The 21,778-nt window shown below is 41.5% G+C and overlaps 1 protein-coding gene across 2 annotated transcripts in view; it reads left to right on the forward strand.

Annotated features, from left to right (window-relative positions):
- LOC133456455 (ERC protein 2) overlaps positions 1 to 16,653 on the forward strand; it is a 211,029-nt gene extending 194,376 nt beyond the window's left edge. For both annotated transcript variants that reach the window (XM_061734932.1, XM_061734931.1), the window contains exons 16-17: positions 13,247 to 13,270; positions 15,697 to 16,653. The gene's annotated coding sequence lies outside the window, so the exon portion shown is untranslated. The remainder of the gene's footprint in view (positions 1 to 13,246; positions 13,271 to 15,696) is intronic.
- Positions 16,654 to 21,778: the final 5,125 nt, after the last annotated feature.

Genomic DNA, 21,778 nt, shown 5'->3' on the forward strand with positions numbered 1-21,778 from the left:
CTTGAAAGAAAAGTTCATTTAGTCCAAGAAAAAAAAAAAAAACTTTTACGCCAATTGTAAAGCCATTTAGGAGTTTTCAAAAACAGTGCTTTAACGCTACCGCTACTCTTCAACGCCATGTTCATTGTTTGATAGCTTCACACCACGCGCATGCGTGAATTAAATGAAGTGACAACTGGGATTAAAGTTCACCAGGCGAAAATGTAATGATGAAAAAAATCGATCTTTAGGCATACAAATCGATTTTTAGGAATTAATATGAGAATCGATTTAGAATCGGAAAATCGATTTTTTCAACACAGGCCTATTCCAGCTGGAGGAGCTGCAGTGTTTTTATTTACTGTACTGAAGCTGTACATGCAACTTCTCCACACGTCAGCGAGCTGCACACACACGTCACTCTTTCATCCACGCACCTCTTGCACCATTCAGCATGCATGTTGGTGCCAGACTTTGAACTCTTTGCTTTTCGACTGCCAGCCACAAAGAAAGCACTGGTTCCGTGCCAGTATAACCCCGGGACAACTGGTTCTATGCTAAAACAAAAACTTTGCTGGGCTTGAAGCAGAATCCTGCCCCTCACTCCTTTTACATCAAGAGAAAAGGGTGGGATTACCTTACCAACCAAAACAATGTGATCGTCATTGTTCAAATAATGCTTTTGTCATGAGTAGGAATTAACAATGAATGGACAACAAAATCAGTCAGAGCTGGCCACAGATATTCTCCCTGTTCTATGTCACAACAGAAATAAAACACAGAATTTTGAGATGTTCAAATCAGCGATTGATGTTAGTGAACGTTCCCCAGTGCACTGCAGAAAACAGGATTCACAACAACTCGTCTCAGCTCAGTTTAAAAACTATTTGTATCTATATTATTAGACATTGATGTTTCAGTATCACCTGCTTGTATTTCTGATCCCATTCAAACTTTATAAATACAGACTGACGACATTAAGATCCTGATTTTGGAGGAAAATAGTGTTATTTGTGTCTTTTATGAGTCATGGTCTTCTACATAGAATCAGAATTCATTGATGATGAGACAACAATGTAATAATGTGGCTGGAAAAGTCATACTGTACCAAACTGTAGTCAGTAACCAAAAGCCAAAGTCCAAAAGCCGGGGGCTATAATATATTAGAATGAATCAGTGTTCAGTTTTCAGTAAAATTAATCCACAATTCTGTGGCGAAAGAGAAGCGCTGGTTTGAAGATGACATGCTGTATATTGGAGATATTATAAAAGCGTGGCTGCAGAAGAAGAGTGTACAGACAGTGGACTGGTTTGACCACAGTCATGACCTGCTCCTAGTATTGTAGGAAAAAAAATTGAAATGAAATACTTACAGTAAAGGAGCTTGAGGCTCCTTTTAAGAAATGAGACTCTCTAGCGCCACCCTTCGCCACGACGGCCGTCGGGGGTACTGCAGCCAACAGCGAAGCCGGCACGGGAGAACGGGGAGAACGCGCATGCAGCGTCATGTGACGTCACATCCGCCGCCCAGCGTGGGAAATTCGGAGTCCGAATTGCAGCACATTTTGCAGCACACAGCCTGTTCAAGGCAACGGAGAGATACACTAGAGGGCTCATTCTTTTTGGTTTGGAACGCTTCATCTGACATTATTATTAGAAAACTTAAAACATATACGCATTTTTTTTCATAAATCCTGCCTAAATCCTGCCTCATGCTCCTTTAAGAAGAAGAAGAACCTCGAACTATTGGTCATTTGGCATCAATGCCATAGAGTCATGTAAGTGTTGTGAGAAGGAAAGGCATCATTGCAAAAAATATGAATCAATGCTATTTTATTTGCATTTTCCATTTACCAACTTTTTATTTGAGATTGGATTTCCATTTAATATATTACCGGTATTTTACTCCTTGAAAATCCCTTCAGTTTATTTTGTTGGTATTTGCAGTGCATGAATGCAGTTGGAAGCCAGACTAACTGGATAGCGTGATTTCAAAACCAAAGCATTGCTGCTCTGGGATCGCCCGGGATTAAATTATCTTTGTGAAAATGTTATTGTGTATAGGCATGCAAGCGCTTGTTGGCATGTCTCAGTTCAAAAGGAACTAAATGAAAGGGCCTGTGTGCACATAGGGATGAATCCATGCGTTCCAATGAGTTGCCGTATCCCTCGTGGTTTTTATCATGTTCTGGGATTTTGATTTTGAGGATTTATTTGAAACCTTCTGGGTTCTCCTATTTTTTTGGTCTCTTTTGGACTTTTGTGTATTATTTTTATTTCGTGTTGTATCTCAAAAGTGCTTTCCTCTTCTGTGTGGTTTCATATTTTACTTCTTCTGTCAGTTTATCTCCTGCTTTGTTTTTGGATTGCGTGAATGATTTTGGATTAAGTGGAGAGAGATGGGCTAGTGATGATATAGTGATATATAATAATCCTCCTACTTATTACTCATTCAAAGCCACTCAATATTAGTGCTATTCATTATGTGGTTGCACTTGAGTACTACAGTTCCTATGCTCTTCATAGCTACAGTAGATGTCCACTGATGTCTGTTGCGTCAGTGTTCTAGCTCATATAGCATGTGCAAGTTCACTCTTGAAAAGTCTAAACGTGCTTTGTAATACCCACTGCAACATAAGTTTGTGTGTGAGTGTGTGCGTGTACTATGCACTCTCGTCAAGTGGTTTTCCAAGCTTAGATGATAGATGATAGACAGTATGGTTTTCCTCTGGTTTCTGGAGTAGACTTCCCCCTAGACTCACCTCGACACAAAGGAAGCTGCCACAACACTTTTCTGATCTTGTGGTGTCTTCATTCAGTCATAAATATATGTGCGCTGTGTTGTGGGAGAAGGTATGTGTGTTCAAGTGTGAGTGCCTATGCGTGCTGGAGGTGTCACCTGTTCCTCGTGTTCTGGGCAAGTCCTGTGTCTGGGCGAGCCTTTGATCTAGTCGACAGGAGATTCCTACAGTGTGAAATAGCCACAGCCAGATTGACTCAATGAAAGAGCAGGCCTTCACCACTGTCATTATACCCCCCCAACCTCCCCACCTTTTTTTTTCTTTTTTAAATATCACTCCTTGTCTCTGTTTTCCTGCATCTTGCTGTGTATCTCTGGCTCTTCCAGTCTTACTTTTTGTGCTTGAAGTAAGTTGGGGGGGGGGGGGTTTCAGAAATTATTATGGTATGGTATACCATGACCGGCATGTCATCATCGAAAAGCCAATGTGCTCTGGCCATTGTCTTTAGACGGTATCCCTGAATAGAAGCTTTGTAAGAGGTGAATGTGACAGAAATTGTACTCCTGCTGTAGCCAGAGTTTCAGAGAAAGAGGAACTAGTACAATGATACCAGTGGTGATATTACGACTTTTGGTGAGTACATGTGTTTGTTACGCATTGCTTGTGGGAACGAGTGCAGCGTATGTGACAATTAACCCAAAAATGTGTCTCTTGCCGCAGTCACAGCAGGAGCACAGGAAATGCCAAGTCTTCACACCCTGTTCCTCCATCCCTCAATGACTCTGACAGTCAGACCTCAGTGTGTTATTTCGTACAGGTGTTTGGGCGTGACTGTCTGAGATGTTTAACATGTGTCAGAGTCCAGGTGGGGAGAGACACAATGTAATTATCCTTGCGAAACACTATCTATGTAACACAAACGCTACACACATGTGTACCGGCAGTTACAAGAGCTGATCTTAATTTATTGCAGTAAACTCTGCTCTGTGGTCACCAGTCTTCAGAACAAGAAGAACAGGAGAAAGAACAGAGTTGAGAGGCCGATCCTTTTGACTGAAAGAGTAGAAAGAAGAATTTTGCTGTTGATCTGTTCTGGACTCTGATTAGCGTGATTCAGCGATGATTACAAGGTTAGCAGCACATACACTTATGGTTACTCATCCAGCAGTGAACATGTTTACTTTTCCACCATCTTCTTCAAGTTCTTAAAGCCAGGGTTTAGAAATTAGTGAGGGGGTCCAGGATTTCTTTCTTTAATATATTTTCTTACTCTGGGCAGCACGGTGGCTTGGTGGTTAGCACTGTTGCCTCACAGCAAGAAGGTCCCCGGTTCGACTCCCAGGCCCGGCAGGGGCCTTTCTGTTTGGAGTTTGCATGTTCTCCCCGTGCTTGCGTGGGTTCCCTCCGGGTACTCCGGCTTCCTCCCACAGTCCAAAACATATTAGGTCAATTGATGATTCTAAATTTGCCCATAGGTGTGAGTGTGTCTGGTTGTTTGTGTATATGTGGCCCTGCGATGGACTGGTGATCTGTCCAGGGTGTAACCCCCGCCTCTCAGCCTGTAACGAGCTGGTATAGACTCCAGCACCCTGCAAAGGATAAAGCGGGTATAGATAATGGATGGATGGATCTTTTCTTACTCTTGAGGTTCACCAAAATAGCATGAGATAAAAAAGATATAATCACACATTTTCTAAGAGGTTAATGCAAATATGTATAATATTGCTGATCTTTACAACATGCACTACCTTTTAGAAAGAACTCTGGGTCTCCCTGAGCCCGGAGGCATCCCATGTGCCCAGAACTCTTTTTGTCATGTTTTACATTCCAGCAGGTCAAACAACACTTGCAGGTTTTATAATAAAGGCTATATTTCCACGTGTATGTTAAAAAAAAGAAAAAAGGGCAGATTTACGGTTGAACAGGTTAAATTTAATTTTTCTTTCCGGTTTTCATGTTAAATGTATGTCATATACATAAGTAAATAGTGATTAACTGTTACAAGCATGTAGTTGTAGGTTAAATTATACCAATGTGAGCTGGATTATACAAAATCTTGCTGTGTTGTCTCAAACCTTGTATAGTGAAAACTAAAATGTTACTTGTGGAGCTATGTCTGAATCACCTCTGATGCACTCATCACCTGCGAAGCGCTTCCTTGTCAGCGAGCATCACCATATTGTGCCTCTGTTTTAATTCTCATATCTAAACGTAATCAATCATCACCACTTGAGTCAGTCAAATCCACTTCAGTGTGGGCTATAACTTTGAAGAATTCCCATTAATGTTCTCAGTGTGGAGACCAAACAGAGCTTCATTGACCCATGCCAATGTCTTTTTTTGTGGGGGGGGGGGCTTGCTTAAAGCATAAATTCACCCTAGGCCTGTCTTAAAATAAGAGTAAGGTGAAAACAGTTAACCAGATTTAATTTACTTACTTTAATCACTTTGCTAGCAGTAATAGCAATGAGAGAGGACAGAATCCAAATACTGTACCTCCATTCTAACTTTCATTTAAAAATAGAGCTAATAGAGCTAATGTGAGGATCCAGCAGTCCTGAACAGAATGAGTGATCATCATGGTACAAAAAATGTCATTCACTCCTTTTGTTTCAATTCCTCCACTGCAGAAATGCAAAGAATGAATTCTGTACTTTAAGTATCATACCTTCTTCAGTGTAACTCAAACTAGTGAGGCTTTGTGCCCTGAAATCCTCATCCAACATTAAATCCAGTTCACCACAAGAATAGAGGGATGCAGATTTTATTCGCCTGTCACTTTATCAGGGGATTTCTTCCATCAGCCAGCATAAACAGGGGGAATGATTGCGGCAAGTAGAATTTGTCTCGATGCTAGTAATTGCATGTGGATGTTGTTTTAAGCCAGAGTTGAAGAAATACAGACTTATCCTTTAATGCTTTAGTGTCAAATTGTTTTAATATTAACTACAGTTGCTGTACTTTTTTAGCCACAAGTGTGGGGGTCTGAAAGGAATGAAAACCATGAGTCTGTCCAAAACCAGCAACTCACTTTTCTGTTGATATAGTTTTGTTTTATGTTGTTTTTTTTTCATTAGTCTTTGTTTTTTAAACAGAACTATTATTTTTGGGCTTTCTTTGCAGGGATTTTAAGTTATTTAAGTACAAAAACCAAGCTACAAGTTTAGAAGGTTTTTCATTCTTAAGTTATAACCGAACAGACTTAATCAACAACACTATGTGTATTACATATCTAGCAACTATTTGGGTTGACTTCTCCTTTAACTCGGTGAGCAGAGTGGGACAGCTGTCACCCATCATTACAGCAATCTGGAGGAGAGATGTCAGGTATGCCAGTTAAACAGAACCACATAAAGATCTGGAGTAATGTGAGTGATGGTTTAAAGTCACAGTCTGTGACCTGAGAAAGCTCCTACTAAACATCAGCACATGACCTTGCTTGGGAGGCCTGAATTCTTTCAGTCTTAAGCCGATACTATTCCCAGCACTGGCAAGACTAAATACACCGGGTTCACACACAAACCTCTGCAAACACATACACGGTAACATTTCATACTGCAAATTTTATGAGTTACTGGCACGTGGTTTTCTGAATAACATTTCCAAAAACCTTTTAGTGTAAATTATCAGCTGCTTGTTCTCCTCTATTCATTTTCTTTTGGTCTTGATATCAATAAAAAAGTTGGTAAGTTTATCTTGAGTTTGTTTTAATTGCCTGAGTTAAAAGAGCCAAAGTCCTTAAGTGATCCGTAACTTAGCAGGCAGGTCGATATTTCCACATCACAGACTTTAATAAACACAGCGAGGACAGGTTTACATACATTACAGTCTGCGCTCCACTCTATATCATTCTTGGTTATCATAACAAAGCGTCTTTCCCCAGCCAGCGCAGCCTGAGATCCCACAGCAACGTAGCAAATGTTAAGTGCAAGCGCCTGCACTGTCAGTGCTGATGACTCTATCAACGCTTATTTAATGTGTATTTGGTGTTTTCGGCAGTAAATATCATAAGACTATGAGTTGCTTTGTCAGAACCAATGAGCAGTATTTACTTTCTCTCTACAGGCGGAGCCAGTCCTGTCACTTTCTACGATGCTTATTTATGATCTGCAGTATATCCCTTTAGGTTTCACGGGCAGAGCTTTCTATATGGTCGCACAGAGCAGTCCAAGCGGCTGTTAAGGATTCAAGATGTCTGCAAAGAATATCTGTGGTTTTAGTTGGAGTGAAAAATGTACATATTTAGAGGTTTAAAACACTCCAGAGGCCTTTTGTAGTTCAGAGAAGTCTCAGGAATCATAACTGGCTCAGATGACTTAACTGTTTATCACCTTAATGTGTGTTTTTGGCCCCTGTCCTGTCAGGTGCCCCCACAGCCCATTTCAATCCAGCAACATTTTTCTCTTAACCCTCTATGTATCATTGTCACTCTCCCACCAACACACCCCGATGCTGCAAAGATTGTTATGTTGCTCAAATCATTTTCTTCGTACCTCCCCTCCTTTCCACGTCTCTGTTTGTCAAACACGGCACTGGAACGCCACGGTCTTGTGTAACTACGGCATATGTGCACACAGATATGTAAATCAGATTTCCATATTACTGTCATAGTTGGAAAAAAAACTTTTTGAAATATTGCAATACAGAAAATGCCAGTTGGTCACATTTGCATTTACGGGTTTTCGGACCAAAAAACTGGACCGTGTTCTCAAATGCTTGTGTTATAAACTATCTTGTGTTTGCACGTAATAGAGTGAAGATTGTAGATGTTGTGGCTAATTGAAAACAACACCTTGAAAATTAGAAGGTAAACAACTTTGACAAATACGAAAGAGAATATTGAGGTTTCTCTTTGTCAATTTATTCAGAAAACTCATTTTACTACGTTAAAATTATGAAAAAGTAAAACATCAATAAAAACGCAACCATGGTTCCCAAAACCTAATTCAACCTGAGCTGATATTCCTGGTTATTGAGGTTATCAGTCACAACAGCCACACAACATCACGGTGGGGCAGCTGGTAGTGCAGGTACAGCACTCACAGCACGATTCCCGTCGGGGATGCTGTGAGTGCTGAGTGTGTGTTAAGTTCCCCCATGATGGCAGCAGTCCTGGGCTACACACTGCCCCCTCTGGCCAGCCGGCCGCCAGAAGGGGTGTGATTATCAGGCTGGAATAACGCAATCCTTCCATGCGCTACGTCTGGCCGGAGAAGCATCACCCTGTCTGGTGAAAAGAAGCCGGTTCACTCCTCAAGTTAAGGAGGAAACTTGAGCTCAGTATGGCCCTCTAGTAGAGGGTGAGCAATGCCCAGGACTGACTTAGGTAGGGGCACTGAGTGATAAACAATGGGAAAAAATCTGGGATAAAAATTTAAAAAAATTACTAAATAAACCTGCGGACCGGGGGCGGGCGTAAATGAACAATTTTTCCTCTCTGTCTAAGCTGCATATATTTTAATGGTGGATATGTAACCTGTACCTACAGTTTTTCCAACCTGTGAGAAGCACAACCATTTTAAAACTGGTTGTTTGACATCTTTTTCTTTTTTTCTTTTACATTCCTTCACCCTTTGCACTGACACAGATGCTATACTGAGGTAAACATCTCTAGCAGACCACCAGGCAATGCAAAAGCCTCTCGTGCTTATCCCCAGCGTATATCTTATATGTCTCATGTCCTGGGGCTACAGTGACCCTAAGAGCACCAAACAGACTTAGACCTGAGACCAGACTTACCTAGTATTAAGCGCCATGGTTTGTGTTAGCTACAACAAAAACACTAACTCTACTTGATAAAAAGTCAAGTCAAAAGTCAACTTTGCCGCTCTGTAGACCCATTTTGTATTTTATTTTAATGAAAAAAGCCGCTAAACCAAAACAGGGAGCTGGAAAGATCAATAAATGTCTACAGTGTCAATGTTGGATGGGTATACTGTATGCATTTCTTTCATAAATTTCTTTCAGTACTCATTCACTTAAAATACCCGAAGCTCCTAAATACACATTGTTGTCATATTTTGTTGGCACAACTATCCCACGCATGAGGACAAATAGATGTACAGTACCGACATACATTCATACATTTTTGTTGCACCATGGGAGCCTATTGGGAGCTCAGGGATCACGTTTATGTTCTCCACTGTCTTTTAAGTGACCCTAAATAGATGTGAGCTGATCAAACTAGACCAAACTGAATTATTTTAAATGCGAAGCCTGGTTTCTATTGTCTCTGTTCCCATTTACAGCAAGTACACATCTGCACTAAAGCAGATTTTAAAACTTTGGCGTACTAAATTAAGTTCAAGTTCAGAAATGTTGTGCTGTGTTCCGGATTAAGCTCAGTAATTGTTCATATTTTATTTATGTTGGTTAGTAGTTATGCTGGAATTCATAAAATCTGAAGGGTAGTCCTTGTTAAATGTATTCCACCACATCAGAGTCTGCTATTGAAACACAGAGCAGGAAAGTGGATTCTCTGTCTCCTATCTGGAGTGATAGAGGGGCAATAGGAAAAGAAACTGAACTGAACTGGGGGCAATAAAGAACAGATGGAGAAGCAGTGAGTCTGTGGGCAGTTAAAGAGAGGAAGCAACAAGTTGGGTCAGGAGTAAAAACTAATGGGTCAGTGGAGTTGATGTCGTCTTGAGAAGACATCATAATGAGAGTGGAGCTGTAACAGCACCCAGGGAAAAAGAACGACTGCTTGGATGATAACTGGAGTATTTTCTAACCCAGTCACCAAAAACACAAAAAGGAAAAAGAGAGGTAAACGGATAGAAACATTCTGAAAATGTGTCAATCCGCTGTTGCACTTTGTACATTGAAGGTTTTGCACAAGTTGTCTTGCTCTCCGTTTTTCTTTTCTGTCCTCCAGAAAAAAGTCTGGAAGCCGGTCCGCTCTGTAATCCCTACGTCGGAATTTTCCTCCCTGATAATTGAAATTATAATTCCTTTCTGTGTGTATTTTAACTCTGAAGCAGCAAAGAACGCACAGGAGAAAGACACCATACGCGTTTCATTATAAATTTGTTTCTGTAAACCTAGCACCTGTGTGTGAACTTCAGGATAAAGGGTCAAACCATCAAAGTGAAGTGGATGCCACCATGCACCAATAACCCCCACACCCACCCTACTCAATTCCAGACCCCCACTCTAAACTCACCGCCCTTCCTCCTGTACCCACATAAGAGTGGAGAACGAGACTTGCATCCATTCGGCTGTTTTTTTTGCAAATGGGGGTGAGAGGCTGTTACCGTGTCAGTCGGCATTGGCCTCTTATCGGGCCATCAGACTACCCTCAGATTCTCTTTCCAGATGGAGGTGAGATAGGGCTTCAGAGGCCCGGACTCCCGCAAACTCTGACAGCATGGAGGCCTCCCCTGATCTCCTACCTGATTCAGATGCTTTAATGTGGGCTCGGGTTTCACTCGTCTCCGTTGCCTGGCTGGGCCTGCGCTGCTTTCAAGATGCAGGCGTGTTCAGGCGTCTTGATGTAGGACCTGGTTCTGATGGGTCTCTCCACTGCTCTACGTCAAGGTTAAACTCCAGGTCAAGGTGTTGTTATGGGGCACGAGCTCACTAGGGCTGCAGGACTCTCCTCACCCTGAAAAGCAGGTACAGTGGTTGGGTTGTATCCTAAGGTTTTGACACACAAGCAGGTGGCCCACAGCAGAGCTCTTGACTTTCCTCTCAGCAACAAAAACACTGTCAATCACACTTTCTCTCTCTTTCAGCTCATGAATCATCAAGACAAAAAATCTTGAAGGCCTAAGAGTGAGATTATGTAGAGAGGAAACTCTGAGCGCTAAGAGACGCAGATCAAAAGGCTTTGGGGATGACAGGTAGAATTCCATTCACCTTTTGTTGCGCAAACCTGGATTTTTAACCTGCTTGAACATTAAGCATTTTTATGGACATACTTTCTTTTTTGCCTCAGGGCTTTTAAATGAGTAATGAGCCTTTGAACGTGTCCCACCAATAACTATTTTTCACCTTTCCTCTGACATGTGGGTCTTTGTATTTATGTGTGAATTTCAGCGCATATGCTTTTTTTTTTTTTTTACAATTATTTTTATGGAAGCATACCTACTGCACCATACGCGTGTGTGTGGAGAGCCGCCAGTGTCAGCAAAATATGTCAAAACAACCTCCACACCAGTAACAGGTACTGTAGATTCCACCCATATCATTTCTTGCATACTGGCACACCTTGGCTGGACTCAGGAAACTCACTACCATTCCATAGAGAGTTCTCCCATCATTCCTCACCGAATTAGAGACAAGAAAAAAAATGAAACGGGGAGAGGGAAAAAGCTGGTCTCCTATCTCCTTTTTTCTCTCTCACTGTTCGTTTCCAAGTAGATGTCAGTCTGAAGAGATGGGAGGAGTCAATGCATTTAAAGCAGTGTTTAAACAAAAATAAAGCTCAGAAACAAACACATGTGAAGCATGCACAGTGTCTGACTCACTTACAGATGCATGCAGCCTCTCCATGGGAGTTAAATGAGATTGATACGTGAGATATATCTATTTTTTCAACATCAGTCAACTCCACCTAGTGGTGTTTGTACTGAACACATTTCTGGCTGCAGTGTGGAATGGATTGTTATGAGGGAAACAGTACACCGGCAATGGTTTATCTGTGCGGAGACACTTTACCGCACCATTGCTGTAAAAGAGAAGATTGATAGTACAGTAAGATTTTGGATATGACTCACTTAAAAGCTACAAACTGTGCGGATGATGTTCCCCCCCGAGATCCGGCAACATGCCTGTGTGGCACACGCTGTCCATTGCCAGGGAGCAGTTGCAGACAGTGTTAGGTCTGCTCAGCATCCCTCAGCCTGGCATATGTGAGCTTTGCTCACACTTGCTTTCACCCAGCATGTGTTTGCTCAGATGAAGGAAATTATGTAATTAGCCTGTGAGGGATTGTTTTCTTTCACTCTTTTCCCCTGAATCTACCTTTACCCTCTTTCTTTCCTTCCCTCCCTCTTATTTGTGGACTCACTTTATCTCTTTCTAGTCCTGTGACAGCAGGAGATGGTTCTCATTTAACCAAAGCCACACCCTCGCTCACCTCCTTCATTAATTGCCATCAGTGACAGAAAACTGGTACTTATTATGTGGATCCATCTTAGCTGTTGAAGAGCAGCTTTGTTAAACATCAAAGGGGGAGTCTGAGAGGTAGATTTAGGAGTGGACATGGAGACTTTGGATGGGTGGGGGTTGTGTTGGGCCTAGTTAAGTGGGCTTGTGTGGTGGGAGATGGGTTCAGGGGTACACACAGGCAGTACCGGGGAAGGGAAGATTGGGGGTGGGGGCGTGGACCTGGCATTTTGCTCTCTAATTCCAGCCGGCCTGGAGGCCTGGAGCGCTAAGAAGGGCCTCACTGTTGCTCTCTGGATCAGCCAGGTATTGCTTACATAAAAAGCAAGTGAAAACAGCTGTAGGGATAATTAGCTTGATTCTCCATTACATGCCATGAGGGCCAATAACTAAAAAATGGAGTTTTGTTTGGGTTAGAGCTGCAGCCCCAACCAGGAGGAAGTTGTAAAAGTCAGGCTGAAAAAAAGAAAGAAAGAAGAAAAAAGGAGAAAATTAGGGATGGAGGAGTGGGCTCTTGCAGCCATTGTTACAAAAATCATATTCTATGTTGTTGGGACAGCCAGACGTACAGTAGAACGATCAAAAAAGTGATTCTCTATGATTGATGTAATGGACACAGGAGCAGAAATCTGTTGCAGTTTCCCATCATTGGGAAAATTGATTCACCCAAAGTCTCTCCATCAAATAAATCAAAGGCATAAGAAGTGAAATGATTTATTGTGTATTTGTTTTTGCTGCATGGCTTCTTGCCCAAACGGCTTTATTTTTAAGCTTAAATAGACCATCTTCTCTAAAATATGCCGCTCTTCACAGCTCTCTTCACAGCTGTTGTTTGCCGTTTTGGTCCACAACTGTGAGATAAAAGAAATTATATATAATGACTAAATATGCCTTAGTCAATCATTTACTTAGATGAAGATCGTGTTTCCTACATTATTGTGCAGGAGACGTCATGATGTCAACAGTCATCATGTCCATGTGTTGTGTCTTATGCATGTTCTCTGTTCCTGATCTGAACAAAATCACTCTTAAAAGGAAAAAGAATTGGATGGATGAAGGTGGACTTCTATGCACAATACAAATTGGAGACGTGTCTTGCAAAATGTTGAACATATTCCCATCACTTTTTTTAATTTAGTCTTACTGACAATTATTTAGGTTTAGAAGTGAAAAAATGTATGGTTTAGGTTAGAAAAACATACACGGTCGATTTCCACGAATATTACTATTACTGAAGACCAGTGATGAAGGGCGCTTGCTCTTCTCCAGTATTTTTAGCCCCAATATCTGCCTCTTCATTCCATCAAATAACTTGTTTTACATCACTCTCCTCTTGGAGGTAGAGTGGGCCGTTGAGGGGACTGAATCTTTGTACTAGTAATTGAATTTGGTGTGTTTCTCTTTTTTTTCTGCAGGAGTGAAAGAACACCAACCACAAGGTAATTTCAAGTGAAAGAGCAGCACTCTAGCATTGGTGGTCCACAAACTCTACATGGATCCATTTAACAGGCCGTTTATGTTAGTAGCACTTAAAGACAAGAATGGTTTTAACCACTCACATCCAACCTGAGATCTGATATCCAGTCTTCAGAGTTTTTGAGAAACATTGGTAGAAAACAAAATAGGCACCTTACAGACAGACATTATTACAGAAATGTCTGATCCTTTTGCCTGTAGTTTGGTCAGGGGTCTTGTGACCAAACGATGATCACATGGTGAACAGTGGTACCAGCAACATCATGTATTATTTTACATCTGAAATACATATAAGATTCTGAGAGCATTTGTAAACTTTGATACAGTTCTTTTTCTGTCTACAGCCACAGACTCAACAAGTATTAATATGAGAGAGTGTTCACCTTGCCTGATCCTGCCATCAAGCATACGGAGAGTGGAAGAGTAGGAGGGAGGAGGGAGGTTACTGAGGGAGTACAAGATTGGAATGGCTGATTGGAGTGAGGCGGAGGGAGAAATTATATTTTACCATGTACAACTGTGCATGTTTGCCATTAGCAAACTTTCAGTGAGCCTTCTTCATGTGAAGTGGAAAAACAGGAAAATGGAGGGAATACAGCTGATCTGCTGGAATGGGTGTCAAGAGTTGAGGTTTTGGATTTATCAGAAATTTCTCTGTGAAGACTTAGGCCAGGGTTTGGATGTTACAGAGCAATTTATTCTAGTCATGCTGCTAAACTCCTGCACATCACAGCTGTATCAAGACTCTTTCCTTTTCAACAGCTTATTTTATACCTTGCTTCCTAAGTAATTATCTGGGGGCATTTTCTTTTTATTTATCAATCATGCTTCTAACACTAGAAAAATACCAATTAGAACAAGTATTTTTAAAGAAACATGTCTGCCTGGGTCAGTTTGTTTAAAATTACTCTGCAGCATGCTTATTCAAAAATCATTTTTGAATATGAAACAGAAACACCAGCTGAAGTTTTAACACTGGTACTTAAAAGTAAACAACAAATCATATAAATGCTCCTCTTGTGCATTGCAGTCCGGGTAGCTGTCATTCTTCTGCTGCTTTTAGTGCCTGATGATACAGAACATTTTGGATAGTGACCTCTGTCAGAGCCAGCTGAGCTCTCCCACTTCCCCAGCTGATATAATATGCTTTCCTTTCTCATATACCTCTAAACCTTTTTTATTTTTTTTTTAATGATTTTAAGACTGTCACAACTTAAGAACATGCAAAATAATCATGGGTTTATAAGCATATGCAGCTGAGTGACCACATAGCTACGTGCTTCCTCATTAACAACATGAACACAGGCAAGTTTGTGAAGTGAATGCGTCTGTTGTGTGGAGGTAGTGAGGTGCTGACAGAGAAAAAAGAGGAGCAGTCTTCAAACACATCCACAGGCAGGTCATGCTCTCCATTATACTCTGCCGGGGGCCATATTTGTTGATTTTTGGGCCCCCAAATCATTAATTTAAGTGCAGTCAACGGCAAAGAAACCTGAGAATGGTGTCCAACACACGCACACGCACACACACGCACACACACACACACGCAAGTATGTAGATGCACAGACATATAGTTGGTGACACATACATGTAAGCAGCATGGCATGTGCACACACACGTACACACGCCCTGCATTGCATAACAAATGATGGCACTTTAATTGCATGACTGTTTATTTACTTCTGCATGTAATAGATGTTCCTTCTTTGCCTGGCAGCCATTCAGAGTGAGGCAGGAAGAGTGTGGACCCACACCTTAAAATACACAACACACACTAGCCTAACATGCCATGTTTGCAGTATTGCACTTCATATTAATTAATTTATTGATTTTACTCGTGCAAATTATTCCATGTTTTAGCCATGCTTATTTTGGGCCTCCAACAAACAAAGTTTATCTTGGTTCTTTCACAAGCCCCTCTCTGGGTGACTGATGATAGCGTCTTCAGTGATTGGTGGTTATTTCGGGGGCCTGTTTGCTCAGCCAATGAGGCGCCCCCAGCAAACTAGACATACATCATTGTTCAGGGTCCTCAGGAAAGAAGTGACTTGTTGTTGACAGCAGTGCAATCTAAATAATAGACACATTCCAATCGTTTTTTTCCCCCCTTTTTTATTAATGAACACTTGCTGTCTGTACTGCCAAATGCTTACCAGACAGCTACAGGAAAACTATCATGAGAAAAGAAGCTGTATTGAACCATAGTGTCTTTTTTATTTTATTTCAAACCATAATGTCTGATGGCTGTTTTCTTAAGAAATTATGCGACATAACCCTTCAGGATTTATTAAGGAAATGTAACCAATTTGGCACCCTTATTTAGTATACTTTTTATTCTTTGTGTTTCACTTTCCACTAACTCCTGTTTTCTTAATGTTTCTTTCCACAGAACCAGATACCGTGAGATTATCTTTGGCTACAAACACCAGCTGATATGGCCCCATCATCATGAGCACCAGATATACTTAAAAGCAGATGTCCACTCACACTCCTGTTCCTACCATTTCGAAAGTACTACTCATTACCGATGAATGTCTCCCTCATGGACAAATGCAGTGGCCTGTTTGGGACCCGGGCCCGTTGGCCATTTTGCGACAATGGAAGCCGGCCGAGCCAAGGCTTAAATGTACAAATCACACCATAGCCTCAGTTCACATGGGGAAAAAATAATTCCTGCTGGGGCTGATAGTCCCACTATGCTGCCCTTTTGACCTGTCCATAATGGTGCATCCTTGTAGAAACATCGCACTGCGCTTTAGCCATCAAGGGGTATATTCACACCGTGTGAATCGCAAATAAGAAAATATTTTTTTGGGAATTGGGCTGAAATAGCCTGAAATGAAATTATCTTACTGAAATAATCCATTCACTTTACAATTCAGCTTTGCTCAGTTGTTAATGCGGTACCTTGAGACCAGAGCTAGACACAGAGACTGCACAAGACTGAACGAATGTGATTGTTTCCCTGCAAACAAATGACATTGGTGAATCGGTATCCCTGTGTTAGTCACTGAAGATTTATGCGAAATGATAACAAAGTCACCATCACAAACCTCTAGTTCCCCATTGTTTTGACAGACTTTTTCAATCAGCACAAAATGAAATAGTTTGGTTTGCCTGTAATGCAAGGAAGCTGCAGCTGTGTACGGACCAGCGCTTCATCCAATGAACCAATAAATTTACATAAAAACTGAACATGCAAATAGCCAACAGGGAACTGGCAGAATCAGACTCAACAAATTCAGGAGCAATGTAAGCATTTGAATATTTAACAAGGAAATTTCTAAAATGTGTAGATTTATATTTGGGATCTGGTTTGTCAAAGGGACAGTACTGCAGGAAGCATTGTTTTTCGAATAAGGGGAATAAGGGGTCTTGTAACTCTCCTTATCTCATCCCACGAGACTTTTCTTTAAAAAAATGAAAAAGAAAATCGCAATGTTGAAAATGGACTAAAACATCTTTAATCTTTGACAAATTATATTTAATTGATTAAATAGTGTTATAGCACAACTACATCTTATTAATGAGGCCAAAAGTAGCTGGAAACTAGATTTTAATTACTTTAGATTGACCGGCTACGTTACATCCAGGGCTGGTAGAGATGTGGAAATTCACAAAAAGCATTTTCATTCCACTATTGGGAATAACTAGATCTTCAAATCGCCTGAAAAAACACCTCCTGGAAGTGAAAAAAGGTTTATTGGATATTCTGGAGTTTTTCCGAATTAGTGTCGTTTCCATTACAGGATTTCTTTTTCAATATTTGGTTTTGCACAAATCTAGGGGTAATGGGAACGCACCTGCAAGCACAAGCAGCACAATGGGACCGAGCGAGTAAACACTCAGAGACCATGCACAAAGTAACTGAAATTAATCTGAAACTTAATCTGCTGTACTGGTGACAAATGTAAACAACTGTTGTAAATCAATTAAGCTTATCATAAACATAGTTAATAAAAAGAGCCATCAGTTAAACCAGAGAGAAGCTGAATTGTAAAACCCTTAGTCTAGTCACCACAATTTGCTACAAAAAGTAAGGAAATTTGTGTTTGGTAGATTTTCTTTGTTGTAACAATGCTTCTTGGCAATACATCTTGTACCATTGGAAAGCCTGTTTATTTCCCTTTTAAATGGTGACACATTTGTAAGGAACATGCATTCGTGGGATGACCATTAGAGCCGAGTATGTGGGTTGCGCCCATGAAAACGTTCCCAAATCTTCTCTACCAATACCAAACCGCTTATTTTGCTGTTGCTATTGACTCTTGTTTTGAGCTTCTGGTACCGCCAGTTGCTGCCAGTCAGGCACCTGATTATGAAGGAATGTTGTGTCCAACAATGGGTCCAGATTCTGCCTACGGTGGTTAGATCATAGGGTCAAAGTGTGCACCGAGAGTTCTTTTGGTGCAGGCAGTGTGATGGTCTGGGGCGACATCTCCCTCACAAGAAAAAAGAGGCTCGTCATCATTGGAGGCAATCTCAGTGCAGAAAGATATAGAGATGAGATTCTGCAACCAGTGGCAATCCCATAACTCCACAGCCTGTGACCAAACTCAATCCTCCAAGATGACAACGTTCGTCCCCACGGACCGGGGTTCATCAGAGGCTACCTACAGAATTTGGGAGTAGACAGGTCCTGACCTCACCCCACTTGTGAGATCAGCTTGGGCATGCTGTTCGTGCCAGAGTGACCAACACAACTATGTTGGCTGATTTGGAACAAATGCTGGTTGTACAATGGGGTGCCATAAAACAGCAGTGTGTGACCAGGCTGGTGACCAGCATGAGGAGGAGGAGCCAGCTGTTGTGGTTGTGTATGGTTCTTTAAACAAGGCTCTTGTTTGTTAAATGGATAAATTGCTAGTATGTGTTGTTTCTTCAAACTTCAATCATCCAATCCACCAAACATCCAACAATCAATGTTGTTCTGCATTGGCAGAAAAGATTTGGGAAATTTTTCAGGGGCGCAACCCAAATACTCAGTTCTGCTGCTCATCCCACAAATGCATGTTCCTTACAAATGCAGCACCATTCAGAAGGGAAATAAACAGGCTTTTTCATCAGTTTAAGATTGATTGCCAAGAAGCATTGTTACAACAAAGAAGTAATCTACCAAACAGAAATGTCCTTACTTTTTGTCCAATGTTTAGTTCAGTTCAACCCTGCTTAGCTGTACACAAAGGCAGGCCAGAGAGCGGGATCCAGGGTGGCCCAGGTTGACTGTTTAACGTTGAAAGTGACAAAGGTAAAGCAGCTGGCCTGGCTCGGCCTCAATAAGCACGACTCTGGATCAATAGTGGGTGCGACGGCTGTGGTGGGTAGAAGTCCACTACCAGAGCATCGGCCATCACTGTGGAATCTTAAGGTACTGGCAAGCAGTCCCCTCCCATCATTTCCATCGCTGTTTTCAATAGACTGGAAGCTGGATTCATTTTACAGGGCTATGGTGCTACAGAGTCCTGGCTTCACATCAACCGACAGTCACGACTCTGCTGTCGACTGCAAGCGTGACGAAGCTGAGTTAGTGGAACAAACCATAAACCCATGCCAATCCTGGCCTGGTTTATGTTGGCATGAATGTGTTTACTTCTGCAGCTAAATATCAAACATTTGTAAATATGACAACATGGACCTCAAAATCAACAATCCACAGAGACCTTCTCAATGTGCCGTGCCAAAGGAGTCGTCCCAGTCTGCTGGGACAAATTACTGAGATGGGACTGCAACTGAATCGTTTGTGATCTAAGACTACTCAGTAAACCACCCCAGTTACTCATTTTTCTATCTTGCATTTCCTGCACAGAAATCAATGAGAAAAGGCCTATTTGGGTTCGAAGATGCCCCACAACCAGATTGAGGATTGCGTAATAACCCTCTCAAAAATTGAGACTTTAATTTTGAAGAGAGGGAATTACCACCGACTTCAGATGAGCCAGTTTACAGCTTGAGCTGAATGTTTATACATTTCTCCTTGTGTCCGTTTAGCCTGCTGTGCGTCTGTTTAATGAACCACTATCATGTTCTGTTTCATTTTCTACAGCTGAAACAATCTCAGTGCCACTCTTATTCTTTTTTTTCTATTGTAGCAGCTGTGCGTGTCTTATTGTACTGAAGAGTGATGTGTTTTAATTGTGTATTTATTGATCCAGTGAAACTGTGTGAATAATCTGAGTACATTGAAGTGACTTGCATTTTAAGAAACTGTATTAATACTTATTTCACTGTACTGATAGTCGACCGAATTGGCGATAATGTGCAGTTTTGTTGTGATTTATTTCAACAACTTAAAAGTGTGTCAGTCTGGCCTATCACGTACAGTTTTTGTACAGCTTGTGAGTGATTTCATTCAGCTCACTCAGATGTAGGGACTGTGAAAGTAACAGTATTCACCCTTGGCTTGGTCCATGGTGTTTTGCAGAGGTCAGCCTGTTTCTGTTGTTTGAATAAAAATTGTTTTCACAAGCGCTGCAGCATATGTTTTATCAAAAGGACAATAACGCGAACGCTGACATCAGCTGTGTTACTGGCAAATCTGAGCGCAACAATGAGAATTTTCACAAGATTAAAGTTTCACCGCCACTAATGGCATCTACAACAATAGACTCTTGCACTGCCCGAGAAAGAATTCTTCCCAGTTTTCATGGTCTACCAATTCTCTCTCCCTCTCTCTCATAAACTCAGCCAGATGTTGCCCAGTTTTCTTCCTGAGGGAACGTTGGGGGATGGCGGAGGGCGGCGCACTGAGGCATGGTGGTGGTGTAGGAGGGGGAAAGAAGGGGGTCCTAAAATGTGGCCGAGCATGTTTTAAGTGTTCTTTGACGCAGTCACAGTCTCCCCAGCATCCACCACAGTAACATTAGCTGGAACCAGAACTCCAGAGTCTGGAAGTTTGTAGGCCCTTCACACTGATTTCTGCCACAGGCATTCACACAGATAAAGACTTTCAGTGGTGTTCAAGTCTTATACGCTCTGTGTATAGAACTATAGTGTGGGAAAGTAAATTCATAGTTTAAAACAAAATTGATGGGAAAACATGCACAAACATAAAGTTGAGCGTTGGTCATTTTGCATGGCTCCTATTTCCAGTAAATACAGCTATTCAAAACAGGACTTTGACAAATCCGTTGGAGGTTTGCAGCAGCTTTGTTTAGAGTGTCTTAAAAAAAAGAGAAAAAACTGTTGCACTGTGGTACACTTTTAGCACACAAAATTGTGGTCTTTTATTGTGGAAATGATTTTATGTAAGGAAGCCAGCAGGTGACGATTCAAAACATAATGGAAAATAACGCAGCAAGACCTCATACTGTTTATTCTCCTTTACATAAACTATTCATTTGAAAAAAATGATTCCCTGCTGAATAAACACATGATTTTCTGCTCTTTCCTTTTTGTTTTGTTTAGGAGAAGTAGCTTTTTAACCACTTTAAATGTGCATGTGGCACCTATTCAAGTCATTGATTAATTATTCTATTTTAATCATAAACTCCTGGAATTGCATAACTCCTGTGGCTTTCTGCAAATGAAAATATAGCTCACATCTGCGTTTTGGGATGATGTTGATGAAGCTGACTAATAATTAGGATTCATTGTTTCTTTCAAGTCTTTGGTATAGGGGGGGGCAAGTCTTTATTTTGGCACACCGCCAGATAGTCAGGTGACTGCTTCCTTCCATACATTTTTGCATTGTTTTAATCATTTTACTGATTGTTATTCTAACCATATTTCCTGGATCCACGTGAAATTCTGCCCGGCATATAATTGACACGAGCAACGCCTTCACCTGTGAATGCCTTCAGTGTGCTCCAGACCGGGAAATCAAGGTCGGACACTTCACCCTCTCTGACACTGGAAGTCGGGCTCATTGAAACATCTCGAACTGTAAACCGTCAAGATTCCCGGAGCATGTTTTGAGATAGTGTACCATAAAATAATAATTAGGCCTACCGCGACGGCCGTAATGCTCGCAGGCCTTCAGGTGATGAGAGCAGCTTGTGTAAGCACCCGATACGGACCTGCTTGTCTTGATTCTACTGAGCGGTAACTTGATCTGCAGCCGGTGAAAACCCTGACTCTTGCTCTGGTATGGATAGGATAATAGCCTCGGGTGCTTTATAAGTTTATTTTAGGTAATAGAGACGCTTGTTTTGTTACAGCCTGTTCCGCCTCTCTCTCTCTCTCTCTCTCAGTCAGTCGCTCATGCCTCCACAATATTACCTTCACTGAAATTCCTTGGTTGTTGAAAGTTAGTGGCTCGAAGAAGAGAAGAGATTGGATTAGAATCGCGAGGCGCATGCGCCATGTGAAAATGCGTCTTTCTTCCCCCCCTTTGCGTCGCGCATCCATGCTGCAGCGTGCTTGTCTGTGAAGGCTGATTTATGGTTCCGCGTTACACCAACGCAGAGCCAACGGCGTACCTTACGGCGTATGCTCTGCGTCGATTTAACGCAGAACCATAATTCAGGCTTGAG

The sequence above is a fragment of the Cololabis saira genome, chromosome 12, assembly GCF_033807715.1.
Source record: "Cololabis saira isolate AMF1-May2022 chromosome 12, fColSai1.1, whole genome shotgun sequence".
Lineage (NCBI taxonomy): Eukaryota > Metazoa > Chordata > Actinopteri > Beloniformes > Belonidae > Cololabis > Cololabis saira.